Source organism: Phodopus roborovskii, unplaced genomic scaffold (genome assembly GCF_943737965.1).
Source record: "Phodopus roborovskii unplaced genomic scaffold, PHOROB, whole genome shotgun sequence".
Classification (NCBI taxonomy): Eukaryota; Metazoa; Chordata; class Mammalia; order Rodentia; family Cricetidae; genus Phodopus; species Phodopus roborovskii.
In genome coordinates this window covers 10962992-10979624 of record NW_026125397.1, presented here as the reverse complement: position 1 = coordinate 10979624, position 16633 = coordinate 10962992, and positions in this window count along the sequence as shown.

The following is a 16633-nucleotide window of genomic DNA, read 5'->3' as shown; positions in this document are numbered from 1 at the left end:
TCACAACATACACCATGTGCTCAAGAGCACATGCATAACCCTCACTTAGGAAGATATAAACCTACTTGTCTGATTTTTTAAAACATAAAATGGGAAGAAATAAAAATGAACATTCATCACCTTCATGGATTCGTTCTTTGATTTTCCACTGTTGAGGTTGAATAATGATGCAGATAATGATGATTATAAGAATACAACAAAAAGAACCTTTGGTCGGTGAGAGCTAAGAAAAAAAAAGCCTTACAAACTCCCTACCCTAATGCAAACACAAAGCAACACCAAGAGGCAGAGGTAGATCTTTATTAATATTCATAGGTATCCACATGTATTTACTGGATATACTAGGAAGAGTGTGTGGTTTTTAGCTTTACGGAATGTTCCTTGCAAGCCTAGACCATCAAAATGAATAGTAAAACCAGCTGATTTAGTGAATTCATTTCAAGTGCTGATCAAGTCCAATAAAATCAGAACAACAACAACAAAAAGTCAAATAAGCTATTCGGCTAAAATCATTGATTGATTGAGCAAACAATGCACCCAACAGTGCCAGCAAGAATAAGAACAGAACCCCAGGAAGCAGTTAAAGGGAGGTAGCCTTTGGGACAGGATAAGTAATGAATCTTTCTTTAGCTTCTCAGTCTATCTTGGTACAGACCCAAAACAACTCCGGAGTTGGGAGGTTTATCCTCTAGGGGCACTGGAACAAAATATTATACTTCACTGGATTTAGACTAGTGTCAAATCCTATTCTTCCCAGGTGCTGTCACTCCTGAGCTTTATCTAAATGTTAACATCAGTTATTCAGATTTTCATTTTGGCCAGTTGCAGTCAAAAGCATTATACTATTAAAACATTCGGGGTGTAGATTGGATTACAGAGCCATGGCAATCCGCCACCACAATGGTGCTTTGGCTGAATAAGAAGTATTGCTAAAATGTGACTGTGAATGACAGGAGTAGGAGTGAAAAAGTATCACTGAGTGGTTTTCTATACTGATGAAAAATGAAGATTTTTATCACTTTCAGCTTTGCTCTTACATATGTTTCCTGGAAAGAAGAAATTTGGTGCCAATAACAAGCATGCTAATTACAATTTGGGCCATAGCTTCCAAATCTTTAAGTAAATGCTGAATACTTTAGTGCAGTCAGGAAATTTGCTAAGACACATTTCTCCTAGTAGCTGCCAAGGAGAATGTCTGTTTCTAATGCTCGAAAGATATACCAGATTTACACTTTTAAATGACCACAGTTTTACAGCTCCTATTGGAGTCTTATTGAGCCCCCGACTATATTTCGACATTGTATGCCAAGTGGCGTTCTTCCCTGCCAGCATGCAACTACCCCAGCCAACACTTAGTTCCGAGGCAAAATGTACATTGCTTTCTTCTTATCCCATATAAGCTCAGCATGATTGTCTGCCACCAGACGTACACCTTCAATCTGTCTATACCCACAGTGGCTAAGTGTAGGTGTAGGATGGCAAAGCTCAAGCTGCCTCAGCCATGCAGCCTGCCTTCATACTCACCTCCACAGTAAAGCAACCTCTTTCACTTTCTGAAAAGCAGAAACATAGGTGTTGCTGTGCTACGATCTCTTCATTTTCCTCACTTAGAACTGGCACGAACTCCAAATGAGGCAACACAATTAGTGACAAATGGTGAAACAATTATCCAAGTCTATGTTTATATTGAATTGAATATGTTTATAATTAAAGCAATGACATCAAGTTTCATCTTAAATAATTGAATGTATTAATATATCAAAGAAGAAACATAAGTATTTTGTATCAATTTATTATATGGCAGCTCCATCTTTTTTTTTTTTTTTTTGATAAGACAACCAAACTTCTGTTTATCAAGGAAAATCCGAATATGTGTTCAATAGGAAAGATGTGAGGTTAAGACATTTTCTATGAGTATAGTTTTAGAGTGTCTTTTGTCTGAATATCTATGACTTACTGAACACTGTGTCCCAGGGAGGTTTGGTCAGGAACAATACCAAGGGTATAGATATATTACTGTTAAAAGGAGCAAATGCTTGAGGAACAATCCTAGCCTGTCTTACCCTGACACCTCATGCATGCCCCACAACCCACAGGCCTGATGACCACACTGCATCAATGAGAAAGGGACTGAGTACAGAAAAATGAGAGCCCACAGAGAAAAAACATTTTTATTAGTTTTATTTGTTGTATTTGTGCGCGTTTTCAGTATGCATGCAAGTGTGTGCTCATACATGTGTGCATATATGGAAGCCAAATGTACATATATATTGGGTGTCTTTATTGCTCTCCATATTAATTTTTTACAACAAGTGCTCTCACAGAACCTGAAGATTTCTATTTTTGAAAATAGATAAGAATCCCATTATGTAGCCTAGGCTGACCTCAAAATCACATTTTTTATTAGCTTCCAAATCACTAGGATTATAGACACATGTCCCCATACTTGGATGTGCTTGTAGTGATGAAAACTAACCCAAGTGGCAAGTGAGCCCAGTTCTCCTGCTTCTTCTGAGGTTTCAAATCCTTGAAGCAATGGCCAGAAAGATTTAAATGGAAAATTTAAGGAATGAGCACTACATGGATTTTAAGTAAACTTTGCTGTAATTTTTTTTAAATCATGACTGTTAGTCTACCATCTCCTTAATTTATAAATTAAAATTTACCATTGTTTTGCATGCAAAGGGTAACACATCTATAGGGTTTGACACTATGGTTTCTGACAGCTATTGGGGTCAGGATATATCTTGATTTCTTCTTTTCACTTCTTAGATATTTGTAGACCAAAACCTGAAAGTGAGTTTAAGCCATATTCAAGCACTAAATGCAAACTTAAAGTGGGGATTTTTATTCTCTTTATTCAACTTCAGGATGTAGAAGTTAGACTAAATCACATGCCTTTAAAATAATAACAACTATATTCAAAGAGTGACGGATTTTTGGAACTCCAATTCTATATGAGATGTCTTCCTCAAACCTCTCTCCCCTCTCATAAAGGCTTGGGGAACTATGCAGAAGAGGGTGTTTAAAGTACACAAGGAAGGAGTGATTTCCAGACACAACAGGGCTGATACACATATGACCTCAAAAAGACTGTAGCATAATCCACAGGGCCTGCAAAGGTTCAAGCCAGATAGGCTCCCAATACTATGAGGCAGTAGTGGTCATGATATCTCACCCACAAGCAAGAAGTCATCTTCAATTGATAACTACTTGAAAAGGAAAAAAAAAAAAAAAAAAAAAAAAACACAAAAAAAAAAAAAAACACCTATTTTCTCTCATGGAGTTTCCTAACCATACGTAAGGCCAGCAGTGTTGGCCAAAACAAAGGAACTCAATGGTATTTTTGCTGGTTTTTGTTTTGATATTGTTTTGTTTTGCCTTTTTAAATAATCTCACTGGTCTTTTGCTTCTATAGTGTGGTTTCTGAGTATGTGTTTTTGTGAGATTTGTGTTTGTGTGGGTCTGTTGTGCTTTTTTCCTGATTCGTTTAAAGATTTAGTCTAGTTTATTTGTCTTTTTGTTTTCCAGAGAAAGAGATAAAGGAGGGAGGCATGGAGTTGGGTGGGTAGGGATGAGAGGAAGATATGAGAAGAGATGGAGGAGATAGAGGAAACTGGAGTCAGAATATATTTTATGAACTTTCAAAAGTCTTCTCCCTACTATGTTTTCCTTTTACAGGATCTGACCAACCATTTGTTGTGCCTGCAGAGCACATGCTCACACAGTTTACAGAGAGTTGGATTAAGTAGTACTAAGTGTGTTCTTTACCAGACAGAAAAGTGTGGTCAAAGTTCAACCTGTGGAATGAGGCTGACGTTCTGAGTGAGACTCAAGGGTCTGCTATCTGCTCACTGTGTTTAGTCTTAGCCAATTTCCTTAATTTCTCTGTGCTTTGATTTCTTTGTTCAATGGATTTTATGCATATAACTTATTTATACTTGTCTCTAGATTTATACATGTAGTTCTGCAAACAGCTGAAGTGACTTAATTTAGTAATAAGCATAAAACAACTAACACTTTTCCTGAACAACAGGTGACACAGAATAAAAAAATTTAATTCCCATTTGTTTGTCTTCCTTTCATATTTCACCTGGAGCTCTGAATTTCTTTCACAGAGAAATCAAAGCACTGAACTGTGGAGGATCTGGAAAGCTTAGGCAGCAGCCAACTTGGATGTTACAACTCCACCATGGTAGACAAAAGTGTAAGGAAGGCTATTCTATCCTGGCTCTGTCTAATGAATATATATATATATATATATATATATATATATATATATATATATGTGTGTGTGTGTGTGTGTGTGTGTGTGTGTGTATATATATATATATATATATTCATTTTACATAACAACCATGATCCCCTCCTCTCCTACTCCTCCAGTAGTATCTCCTTCCCCAATTCACTCCTAAGAAAAGGTAAGGCCTCCAATGGGGAGTCAATAAAGCTTAGCACATTCAGTTTAGGCAGGACCAAAAAGAGAGAACCTAAGAATAATAGGGATAGAAGAAGAATTCCAGCTCAAAGTCACAGAAAATATATTCAACAAAAGCATAGAAGAGAACTTCCCCAACCTAAAGAAGGACATGACTATGAAGGTACAAGAAGCTTTGCTACTTTGAAAATTCATGTGTCCAGTCTCTGGGTTGAGTTGTTCTATTCACAGAGAGCAATAGAATTTCATAGTATGCATGAAGACCAGTAAAAATATCTCAGTAATACATCTTCATGTTGCTAATATGTTGAAATGTAATGATTCATATATATGAACAAAAAATCATGAAATGTGTTATTAATTTCACCTGTTTCCTTTACTGTTCCAATATGCTAATTAGATAAGTTCAATATCATGCATATGATTCACATCTGTAAATGATATGTGTTTCAGTGGGCAACTGTCCTAAGTCATTGGCCTTTTGGGAACACTTAAAATTTTCCTTTTTTTTTTTTTTTTTGTTTTGTTTTGTTTTGTTTTTTCTTTTTGATCAAGACAGGGGTTTCTTTGTGTAGCCTTGACTGTCCTAGAACTCACTCTATAGACCAGGCTGACCCTGAACTCACAGAAATCCACCGCTTCTGCTTCCCAAGTCCTGAGCTTAAAGGTGTGAGCCACCATTACCTGACCAAGAAAAGTTTTCTATTTTATTTTTGTAACAAAATGTAGATACTTTAAATATATCAATGTCAATGGTTGTATATTTATGTATGTTAGGTTATTAATAACCACAGAAAGAACAATAAATTCTCATTGAACTTACTTCTATGTAACTGATGAATCAAAAGCATGAGCTGGATAGTCTCATGTAGATCAATCCTTCTATCCTTCTGTGCTCATTTTCAAAGAGAACATACCCTCTGTGGCTTCTTCAGTACATTTTCTGCACAGGTGAGACAGGGAAGAGACTAGGCCCTGCTCCAAATGATATGACAGTCTTTGAAGATCCCCCATGGAAGGCCTCACCCTCCCTGGGGAGCAGAAAGGGGATGGGAAAGGGGGTTGGTGGGGGGCAGGGGAGAAGGGGAGGGAGAGGGAACTAGGATTGACATGTTAAAAAAAAAGCTTGTTTCTTGAAGCACTCTAATACTCTAATAAATCCACTTTTACATATTTGTTTTTAATATATATGATGGGAGATGTCATTCTGTATATGTTTCTCATACTGGTTAATAATAAATCACTGTTGGCCAATAGGAAAGGAAGATAGGAGGGACTAGGAGACAAGGAGGAAATAGGAAGTGGTAAAGAAGAGTCAGCATGGAGAGACCGGGGAGACCAGATGCCTGCCTCACTCCCGGGTAAGGAGACCACGTGGAAATACATAGAAACTAGCACCTGGCCAACAGCATAATATCAAATACAGAGTCTCTGTGTATTATTTGGGGCTGGCGCGGTGGCGGGACAAGATCAGAGGTGGCGGGTGGAAAAACCGTACTCCCTCCCTACATACATACATACATACATACATACATACATACATACATACATGTATTTGTTTTATCCATTTGTTCCCCTAGAGAACCCACACTAATACATCTGGTAAACCCCCAATACTTCCAATCAATTGACCTTTAGTTATATCATTGTGCTTATGTTCTAATTATAACAGGGAAGACACACACTTGCATATATTATTTTGAAGGTGATTACTACACTATAAGTCGGGTTACTTGCTTTGGCTTTTTTGTTATTTGCTGTTAGTCTGTTTACAAGTCCATTCTTGTAAAAAGACTCACACTTTGGAGAAAGGATTGGTTAAATAAAAGGGTTAAACAAAAGAGGATTGGTCCATTCTTCTTGTTCTTTATTTTCATAGATTTAGCCAATAGCAAATGACCAATTAACAGGTCAATCAAATAGTTAGTGAATGATTTTTTTTTATTTTTTATACTCAGCATTGTGATGAGCCAAGTGATCAACTTATAGCACGTGAATCTGAGTCTTGAGTCTTGGGATATTGGGACATGTTGTTATAAATCTTCTTCCCAACTAAGATGACAACATAAAAAAAATAAAAGCATAAAAGCACTCATTAAGGAGGTTTTTCATGAATTTACACAGTAGGGTGGTTCAGAAATAAAAAAAAAAAAAAACATTGAATTGCTGTTTGATCAGTAATGTTAAAGATACAGCACCAATGAGACCTTCAAGGTAACTATCTGTGGAAAATTGACCTATAAAATAGCCCAATAGGGTCAGTAATGTAGATACTCATCAAAATCTCAGTAGTATGTAAAGACACAACCATGAAGGCTTGCTTTGTTCTCCCCAAGATTTACATGAAAAGCAGAATACCAAAACTCAGGATGCTAAGCAGACACTGGGTGAAGCCATCATTTCAGCCAAAAACATCTGCCAAGGTGTTTTGGTCAGGCACTGGGGAACTGCCTTGGCTGACTAGGCTAGTTGTGATTCCAGCAAGGAAGAATACCTTGTCTTGTTGATCCTCTGCTGAGCAGTAAAGGAAGAAATGGCATCATGGATTTTAAAGCACCCTATCTGACTCTGTGCTCAAACTTTCCCACAGTGTTAGTCAAAGTAATGTAAATGCTTTTCCTGCTTCCTTCCTCCAAGCAATCACCGAAAGACAACATTAGACTTTATAGAATAGGGTTAGGCAAGTGAAACCACCCATGAAATGGGGGAATCATTTCACTCTGTAAACTCTGAGTTTACCAAGTAGCCAAAGGTAATGCCAGATTGCCAATGTTGGAACCGTGTGCATTCTGTGGTCTGACAATGAACAAGGTCCCAAAAAACAAAGCAACAACACAAAAGGGTATGGCCAGAACTAGGATTGTATTCTCATTATATAATTCATTAGTTTAGTTACTAATGTCACTTTTTAATGGAGATACTTTTTAAATTTATTTATTTTTCTTATTTTACATATCGATCCCAGTTCCCTCTTCATCCTTTCCTCGCTCCCTCTCTTCCACCCTCCCATGCCCCCACCACCACCCTCCCATTACTCCCCCCCCCCACTCCACATGTAGGGTGATGCCTTCCTGGAGGGATCATCTAAATCTGTCAAGTCATTTGGAGTAGGGACTACTTAAATGCTGCATTTGTTTTCTTCTCTCAATTACAGCAATAGGAAACCAATGGAGAAGCAGAAAGTCTTCTGTCTAAATAACAAGTGAGTATAGTTTATAGTCACTGTAGATGTGTAAATGCGGAGTGTCCTCCCCCTCTTCTGTTGGTAACACTGCATAAAAGACTGTAGAACCTTCAGGAGGCAGAGCACCACCAGAGGAAGCAAGTCACTAGGCTCCATGTATGTATTTTGTCCACTGAGATAATATGACAAATTGCCTCACTCTCCTGCTGTCATGCCATGATTGACTGTATTCCCTCAAACTGTGAGCCAAAATGAACTGTTTCTCTCTCTCCTGGTTAGCCTTAACTTATAGATTGACACAGCCTCAAGTCATCTAAAAGGACGAGCTACAATGGAGAAATTACTTAGATTAGATTGGCTCATAGGCATGTCTTCAAAGAGTTGTCTTTATTGATGTGGGGGTGTCCAGATCACTGAGCAGGTAGCAAAGTTATTCAGGCAACTGAACTCTAATGATATAAAAAAGATAGCTAATCATAGGCCACTGAACAAACTAGATAGTAATCAGCAAGCATCTTCCTCCACAATTTCTGTTTCAAGTCCCTGCCCTGCTTGAGTCCCTGCCCTGACGTCCCTCAGTGAACTGAGAACTGAAAGTCTAAAATGAAATAAACACTTTCCTTTCCCAAGTTGCTTTTGGTCATGACAGCTCCAGATGACTCCTGTGAATTACTTCCTTTTAGGTGTTTGTCATAACAACAAGAAAAGCAACAACTACAGGTCCTCTTGGTAACTACATTAAGTGACACTGGGAAGTATAGGCGACATGACAAGAGATTAAATTGGAGTTGATTGCAGCTTGTCTTTGCCAATGTTTGATTTTAAGCACCTTTTTCATATCTCAGTTTCACAATTGGAAAAGTGGGATCAATTATAATGTCTTATTCACAAGTTTACCACAGCAATCACATGATCTAGAAAGTACAATGTCAAACAATGCCAAATACCTTTAAAATTCAACACAGTTTAAATGGTAAGTGCCCTTGACCACTGAAACATCTCTCCAGCCATCCTTACTTACTTATTGGCTAGTACACATAGACACACATATTCATTGTGGCTTTTTAATACATATATACGTTATACTTGTTTCTTAGCTGTCCTTCCCTACAGCTTTTCCCACCATTTCCTAGTGGCCCCACTTTACAGATATTTTCTCTTTTTGTTTTTCTGACAAATATATGCCATTGTCTTCTTGTTCCATTGTTTCCTCCTCTCTTCTTTCCTTCTCAAATTCCCTTTTTTCTCTCTGTCTCTCTCTGTTTCTCTCTCACACATACACACATTTAAATCTAGATTCTGGATATTAAAGAAAACGTGATATTTTTCTTTCTGTGTCTGGCTTATTTCACTTAACGTAAATGTGCTCCACTTTTATCCATTTTTCTGCAAATGTCATGATTTTGTTTGTCTCTACAGCCGAATAAAATTCCATTGTATATACACCTAGGCAATTTACTGGGTTTTTTGTTGTTGTTGTTGTTGTTGTTGTTGGTTTTTTTAATGTAAGGAGATCTATGCTATTGTATAAATTGTACAACTATGTAGTATATATTTCAATACAAAAGGAAAGAGAAGCCCTTCTTTTGAATAAGAGCAGAAACATGTATAATAAACAGGACCATCTTAAATATATCAAATCCGTCATTAAGTTTTGAAAGAATAAATTGAAACTTTTTAAAGATCCTTGGTGCTTTTCTTGAGTTGAATTATAAGCAATTCTTTTTCCTTTTCAAACCTAAAGAATGTGTTCTGTGATTTGGGTAAGGTAAAAGAATACTGAAGACATAAGTCATGACCAGAATACATATGAAGAAGCTTGAAGAACAAATAATAATGCCTCTCATGGGATTTATGTTTGATGCACTATGTTTTCCAAAATCGCTTACATCATCATCTGGGTTTGGAGGCAGTCTCTAGTTTCCTTCTACTTAGATTTTTATGTTTCACTTTCGCTAAAGGAGAAGGAAGCGCCCGATGGATTTCTGTGGCCCCAGCAGCTAATAGTGACAAACTCCCTTCAGTGTTTAGATTATGCTACTGTTTGCATAGGTATCTTGGAAGAGGTATATCTCCTAATATTAGAATTGTAGGAGAAACTGTGGACAGCCAAGCTCCAGTTACCCTACCCAGGTCTCAGGCCAGCCTGAGTGAGCATGCATGATAGGCACTTCCATCCTGAGCCAAGCTTGCCTCTATACCCAAAGACTACTGACGAAGAGACACCTGACAGGAGACACCAATGAGAAAGGACAACACAGCAGTGTCAGCCACCTGAGCCAATGGGACCTTGGGAGGGGGGATAAAGGCGGGGCTAACTTCCTTAATAAAGGAGTCTGCAGCACGCTCTGCTACTCACTGACTCCCAGTACCTGAGTGGTTGGCTCTGTGTCTTCTCACCCCCTCCCCCAAAGGGTGTCGAAGCAGGGTCACCCACAACATTAGATTGACACATTAAACTAACTGACAGTAAGATAAGAATATTCAATTGAGTTTACTTTTATTTTGAACTGTTGTGTTGAGCATCAGCATCTGTTTTCTGATGTTTTTCTCCAAGTTCAGTTTTCAGCCACTGGAGTTTCGAGAATCTGGTACCAAATCAATGACTGAAAGTTGAATCTGATTCACGCCAAGTGTAAGTGAGTGAGCCGGAGGGTAAGGGGCGAATAAAAGAAGCTGCAAAAGCATATGTCAAAACACAACAACCAAAGTTGGGACAGGCAAAGTGATAGCCAGGCAACAGCCACTGTTTGCCTGGCTGCTTCTCAACTTCCTACTCTGTAGGTTCAGGGTACAAGTCATTTCTTCCACAGATGGTTAATTTTATTTGTATGTAGTGTTGTCCACCCTGAAGCACCATCAGAGCATAAGGAAGAAGCTCACTCCAGACAGGGGCTACCGAACAGCCACATGGATGCTGTTTCCAAATGGAGGAAAGAAGTTGTGGAGATTGGGTGGTCTCTGAGAACAGTAGTTTAATGAGTAGGGCAGAAAGCACTAGGTGTAATTCAGACAGACAAGGCCCAGGTCTGATCCCACATGAAGTCGAAATTGCCTCTCTGTCCACAGAAGGACAGCATTCACAGATCTGCGGGAAACCTCAGCAAGCAGTTATGCTGCCTTATCAAGTCAAAGGCAGGAGATGGACAGATTTCAGGCCCTTCAGTTTTTAAGCCTTTATAAGAAGCACAGGGGGTGCAATGGGGGTAGGGAAGAGGGACTAAAGGGTTTTAAGGAATATATATATATATATATATATATATATATATATATATTCCTTAAATATATAATATATATATATATAGTGTGTCTTTGTGATATATATACATATATATATATGTATATATATATCCATATATAGTGTGTCTTTGTGATATATATACATATATATATGTATATATATCCATATATATATATATGTATATATATCCTTTGATATCCTTTTTGAACATAATCCAGGATTTATTTTCTGAAGTAAAACCTGGAAGAAAAAGAAATAACCTAACTGCACATTAACTATTAATGACTAAGTATCACTTGGGTGTTTGACTCTATTTTTCTTCCTATAATAACATTATCCAGAATACTCAGAAAGACTGATTAATTACAAATGAAATTGAGACCACTGAATATTTGATTCACTACTGTCAAATTTAAGGAGTACATTATACTGGGTTACATTAGTAGAAAAGTAAATAAATAAATAGAATTAAGATAAATCTATTAACCATCCCCCAAAAAGTTGTTAAGAGATGGAAGAAAAAAACCCTGAGCATTACAAAGCAATGCACTCATTAAAATCTTTATAAACCCCTATTTATAATGGCCCTGCACTAGGTAAGTATCTTTTACATGATATTAACTGAGGCTAAAATAGTCATGTCTTGAGCCAGTGCTACTTTATTTCAACTTTCCTCATAAAAGCTTGAACTTAGAACTTTAAGTTCTAAACTATTCTTGGGTTCCAAGCTGCAGAAGTTGGTTAAAGTCCATTTATTAGGCATGGCTGGGATGTGAATAACTCAATCCTGCTTCATCAGGATCCTGCTCAGTAATCAGCCTAGGAACTGATTACTTAGTAGCCCTGACTGTTTTACAGGTACCTGGCCTTTGTCTAGTGCTGTCTTCAGTTTTAAGCCCTTTACATCAGGGACTCTGTCTTTGGTGACTTATCCTTTATGCAGGGGTATAGTCCTTTGTAAATTATTGTACTGGACACCACGAGATACCCTGACTAGAAATTCCCTTAAAAGAGAGACTACTTAAAGGGAGCCTTATGGTTGAGGTCAGCAAACCGGGACCTCATGAACCTGTTTCTGTGAGTATCACCACCAAACTCTCAACTTTGGAGGAGTAGAGTTAATAACAAGACAAAAAGTCACAAATAAACAAAGTTTGTTTCTTAGGAAGTTAAAGTCCAAGTTATGTGGCCAGAACCCCCCAGATCAGGTCAAAGGGAGTGGATCTGTAGATTACTGTTGTTTGGAATTTAGGAGGCAGAATATAGCCTGTTTCCTTAAGTTCAGCCCTTGTTGGAATGCTAAGGATACAGGTAGAGTTTGTCAACTAGCAAAGTCTTCAGTGAGTATTTGATAAACAAGACTATTTTTCTATCAAGAATTCAAGTTGTGTTTTAAAACATCAGAAACACGAAGATGTTTACATGAATTAAAACATGAAACACGTGCTTTCCTCTCCTCCCCTTTTCTTTCTGTTACTTCTCTGTCCATTCACTGCCCCCCCCCCACTTCCCATGTGCTCTGGGGGACTTGCCCCTTACCCCTTCTGTGAAGGACTTTATATGAATCTCTTAGAATACACCTTGTATCCTAGTTCCTCTGGTGGTGTGAATTATAGGCGGGTAATCCTTTGCTCTAAGTCTAAAATCCATATATGAGCGAGTACATACCATGTTCCTCTTTTTGTGACTGGGTTACCTCATTCAGGATGGTTTCTTCAAGTGCCATCCACTTGCTTGCGAATTTCAAGATTCCATTTTTTTCTGTGCCACATCTTCTTTATCCATTCTTCAGTTGAGGGGCATCTAGGTTGCTTCCAGGTTCTTGCTATTACAAATAATGCTGCTATGAACATAGTTGAACACATGTTTTTGATGCATGGATGTGGGTCATTTGTTATATGCCTAAGAGGGGGATTTCTTGGTCCTGTGGTAAACTAATTCCCATTTTCCTGAGGAACCACCATATTGTTCTCCAAAATGGCTGTGAGAGTTTGCACTCCCACCAGCAGTGGAGGAGTGTTCCCTTTTCTCCACCTCCTCTCCAGCATAAGTTGTCATTGGAGTTTCTAATTTTAGCCATTCTGGCAGGAGTAAGATGGTATCTCAAAGATGTTTTGATTTGCATTTCCCTGATAGCTAAGGATGTTGAGCACTTTCTTAAGTGTCTTTCAGCCTTTTTGATTTCCTCTATTGAGAATTCTTTCTTCAGTTCTGTACCCCATTTGTAAATAGGGTTATTTGGTGTTTTGTTGACTAGTTTCTTGAGTTCTTTGTATATTTTGGAGATCAGCCCTTTGTCAGATGTAGGACTAGGAAAATCTTTTCCTAGTCTATGGGCTGCCATTTGGTCTTGTCCACTGTGTCCTTTGCCTTACAGAAGCTTCTAAGTTTGAAGAGGTCCAATTTATTAATTGTTGATCTCAGTGTCTGTGCTCCTGGAGTTATTATGTTCAGGAAGCAGTCTCCTATACCAATTTGTTCAAGAGGTTCTAAGAGGTTCATTGTGACTAGATTGATGTTGAGGTCTTTGATCCATTTGGACTTGAGTTTTGTGCATGGTGACAGACATGGGTCTATGAAGATTGAGTCAGGGTAGGAATAGAAGACAGGAGAGAGAGAGAGAGAAAGAGAGAGAGAGAACATAAAAGAGGGAGCCATTATTGGTTTGAAGAGAAAACTGAACCTAAAGAAAAATCTAGAGACCTACAAGACTGACTCCAATTAACAATTTGAGCAACCGTGGAAAGGCTACCATAAATGCCCTTCCTGGATAGTGAGATCAACAACTAACTTATCCACCATCATGGAGCCTTCATCTAGTACCTGTTGGAAACAGAAGCAAACACCCATACCTAAACACGGAGTCGAACTACAATCCAGATGCAGAGAGAGAGGACAAGACCAGGTTGCGGAAAGACATAGAGACAACAGACCTGAACAAGGAGGAGCTAATGGGCCCCCAGACTGATAGCTGGGAATCCAGCATGGAACTGATTCAGGACCCCTGAATATGGGTCTCAGCCAGAAGGACTGAGCAGTTTAAGGGACCTCAGACAGTGGAGCCAGGATGTATTCCTGGTACACAAAAGGACCTTGTGGACACATCCCCCTTGGAGGGATACTGCCTTAACATAGAGACAGGAGAGAAGTCCTAATACCTACTTCAAATGACTTGACAGATGTACATGACCCCACCTGGATGGCATTGCCCTACATATGGAATTAGGGTGGGGAGATGGGAAGGGAGGGTGGTCAGGGTGCATGTGAGGGGGCATAGAGGGTAACAGGGAGGGAGAAAGGGAGGGAGGGAGAGAGAACTGGGATCAACATGTAAAATAAAAAATAAATAAATATATACAATTACAACTCAAGGCAAATATACTAATGAGAAGGTAATTTCTTATACTGAAAGCAAATCTAAAAATACTACTTACCATGGTAACATTAATCAAAAGAAAGCCAGTGAATCTATATTAATTTCAGACAGAAAAGACATTGAAACAAGGAAACTATCAGGGAGGAAGAAGGTCATTACAATGATAAAGAGATCAGTTTCCCCAGGAGACAAGAAACCTTAATATGTATGCTGTTAACACATGAGACAAAACTAACAGAATTGCACAGAGAAATAGCTGAAATCACTGTTTGAGCTAGAAACGACAGTGCTGCTATGCACAATGGACAGATTCAGAAGGTGGTACATTGGTGAGAACTTAATCGACCACAAAGGGTAAACTCCATGAAAGCCGTGGATTCTTTACTGATGCATGCTTACTGATTATTATAAATGTATCTCTCTTGTACAGGATTTTTTGTGTGGGTGGGCAGAGAGAACTCTCTTATTTTCTGCTCAAGCTTGCTGTGTAATTTTGTGCCTAACATAGTCTATTATTTAAAACTGAAATAAAATGCATGTGTTCAGATCCAAAAACAAAACAAAACAAACAAACAAAAAACATGAAACACTAGATTTCATAGTATTGCCCATCTGTTCACAATCCAGAGGTTAGTTAGGTTTCTGATGCCCTGCTGAGTTTGAGACCTTTGTGTATGCCCAGTTACTATATGGATTCCCCAAAGGTGCTATGTTGAACTTCTGCTAAGTGTCTAGTGTTCCTCTGGTATGTGATTCCAAACAAAGAAATGGTGGTTTAGAAACTCAGCACAGGGTACCCTCAGTTCATCAGCACATGGAGTCATCAATGAGAAAAATCACTTGGGAATAATTTGGAGAAGTGGTTGCCAAGATGTTGGTCATGTAAGACCCGCATATCAGATATTTGCATTACAATTCATAACAGTAGCAAAATTATAGTTATGGAGTAACAATGAAAACAATTTTATGGTTGGAGGTCACCAGGACATGAGGACCTGTGTTAAGTGGTCACAGCATCAGGAAGGTTGAGAACCACTGATCTAGAAAAATACCCTAATACTTGGTCTTCTCCTCAGATATCCTATTAATTGGCTTGGATAGGATCCCAGTTCAGTACACTTTAAAAACTCCTTGAGCCAGCTAGAGGGATACACTGATGTGTAAGAATACTTACTGTGCAGACAAGAGAACCTGAGTCTGGATCTCTATGCCAAACACTGGGTGTGCTACATGCATACCTGTAATGCCATCATAGAGACAAATGCATTCAAGAGAACCACCTGGGGCCTTGCTGTCTTCTTTGGCAGACTGTACAGAGTGATAGAGCAGGGCACTACACTCTTCTGGTCTCTGTATAGGCAAATGCACTACATACGCGCACACACGCGCGCGCGCACACACACACACACACACACACACACAGAGAGAGAGAGAGAGAGAGAGAGAGAGAGAGAGAGTCTAATAAATAATTACACAGCCTGGTTCTTAGCATTTAAGTCTCAGTCCAATGTGTTGAGGAAATTAATACTCTCATATAGAGTATATATGAGAACCTTTCTGCTAGGGGCAAGGTCCATGTCATAGCAAAAGCAGTGGCATCTGGGAGCTTGTTAAAATACAGGACACCAAGACCCAAACTAGCATTTTAAAAACAGACTCTGGGATGATGGGAGATGTCATTTTGTAAATATGTTTCTCTTAATAGTTAAGGAATAAAGCTCTGTTGGCCTATAGGAAAGCAAGATAGGCTGGACTAGGAGACAAGGAGGATTTGGCAAGAGGTAGGAGGAGTCAAGATGTAGAGACTGGGGAAAGAACAAATCCGGATCCTCTCTTCCTTAAGATAAGAACATTTGGAAACACTTAGATTAATAGAAATGGATTACTATTTAAGACAGAGCTAGCCAATTAGAAACGCTAGTAACAGGCCAACAACTTTATATCTAATACAGCATCTCTGTGTGTTATTTGGGGCTGATGCAACTGTGGGAAAAGGCTGGCAGGAAAACTACTAGTAATAAAATGGTGGCCAACATGGAGCTGAAAATTTTCACTTAACAATTGACAAAAGCTTTAAAGAGACAAACACGTCTTCTTTTTACCAGTATTTTTCTCAGTTGGGCTCTGTTAGAGACAAGTAGAGACTCACGTGGCTCCTTTGAGGGAGCCTTCCTTACTCACCATAAACAGCAAATGCTGCTAACAACTTAGTGATATGTACAAGAGCTAACAATGGCAGTGACCACATCTCCAAGTTGGCAGCATAGACCAGGTCAGTGAGCACAGCTTTCAGTGCTGGTGGTAAATGTACCCTGCCATCTTGGATAGACAGCAGCTAAAACAGCCATGGCTTTAATTTCAGCAAAGTTATTTAGCAGATAAAACACTCGTGAC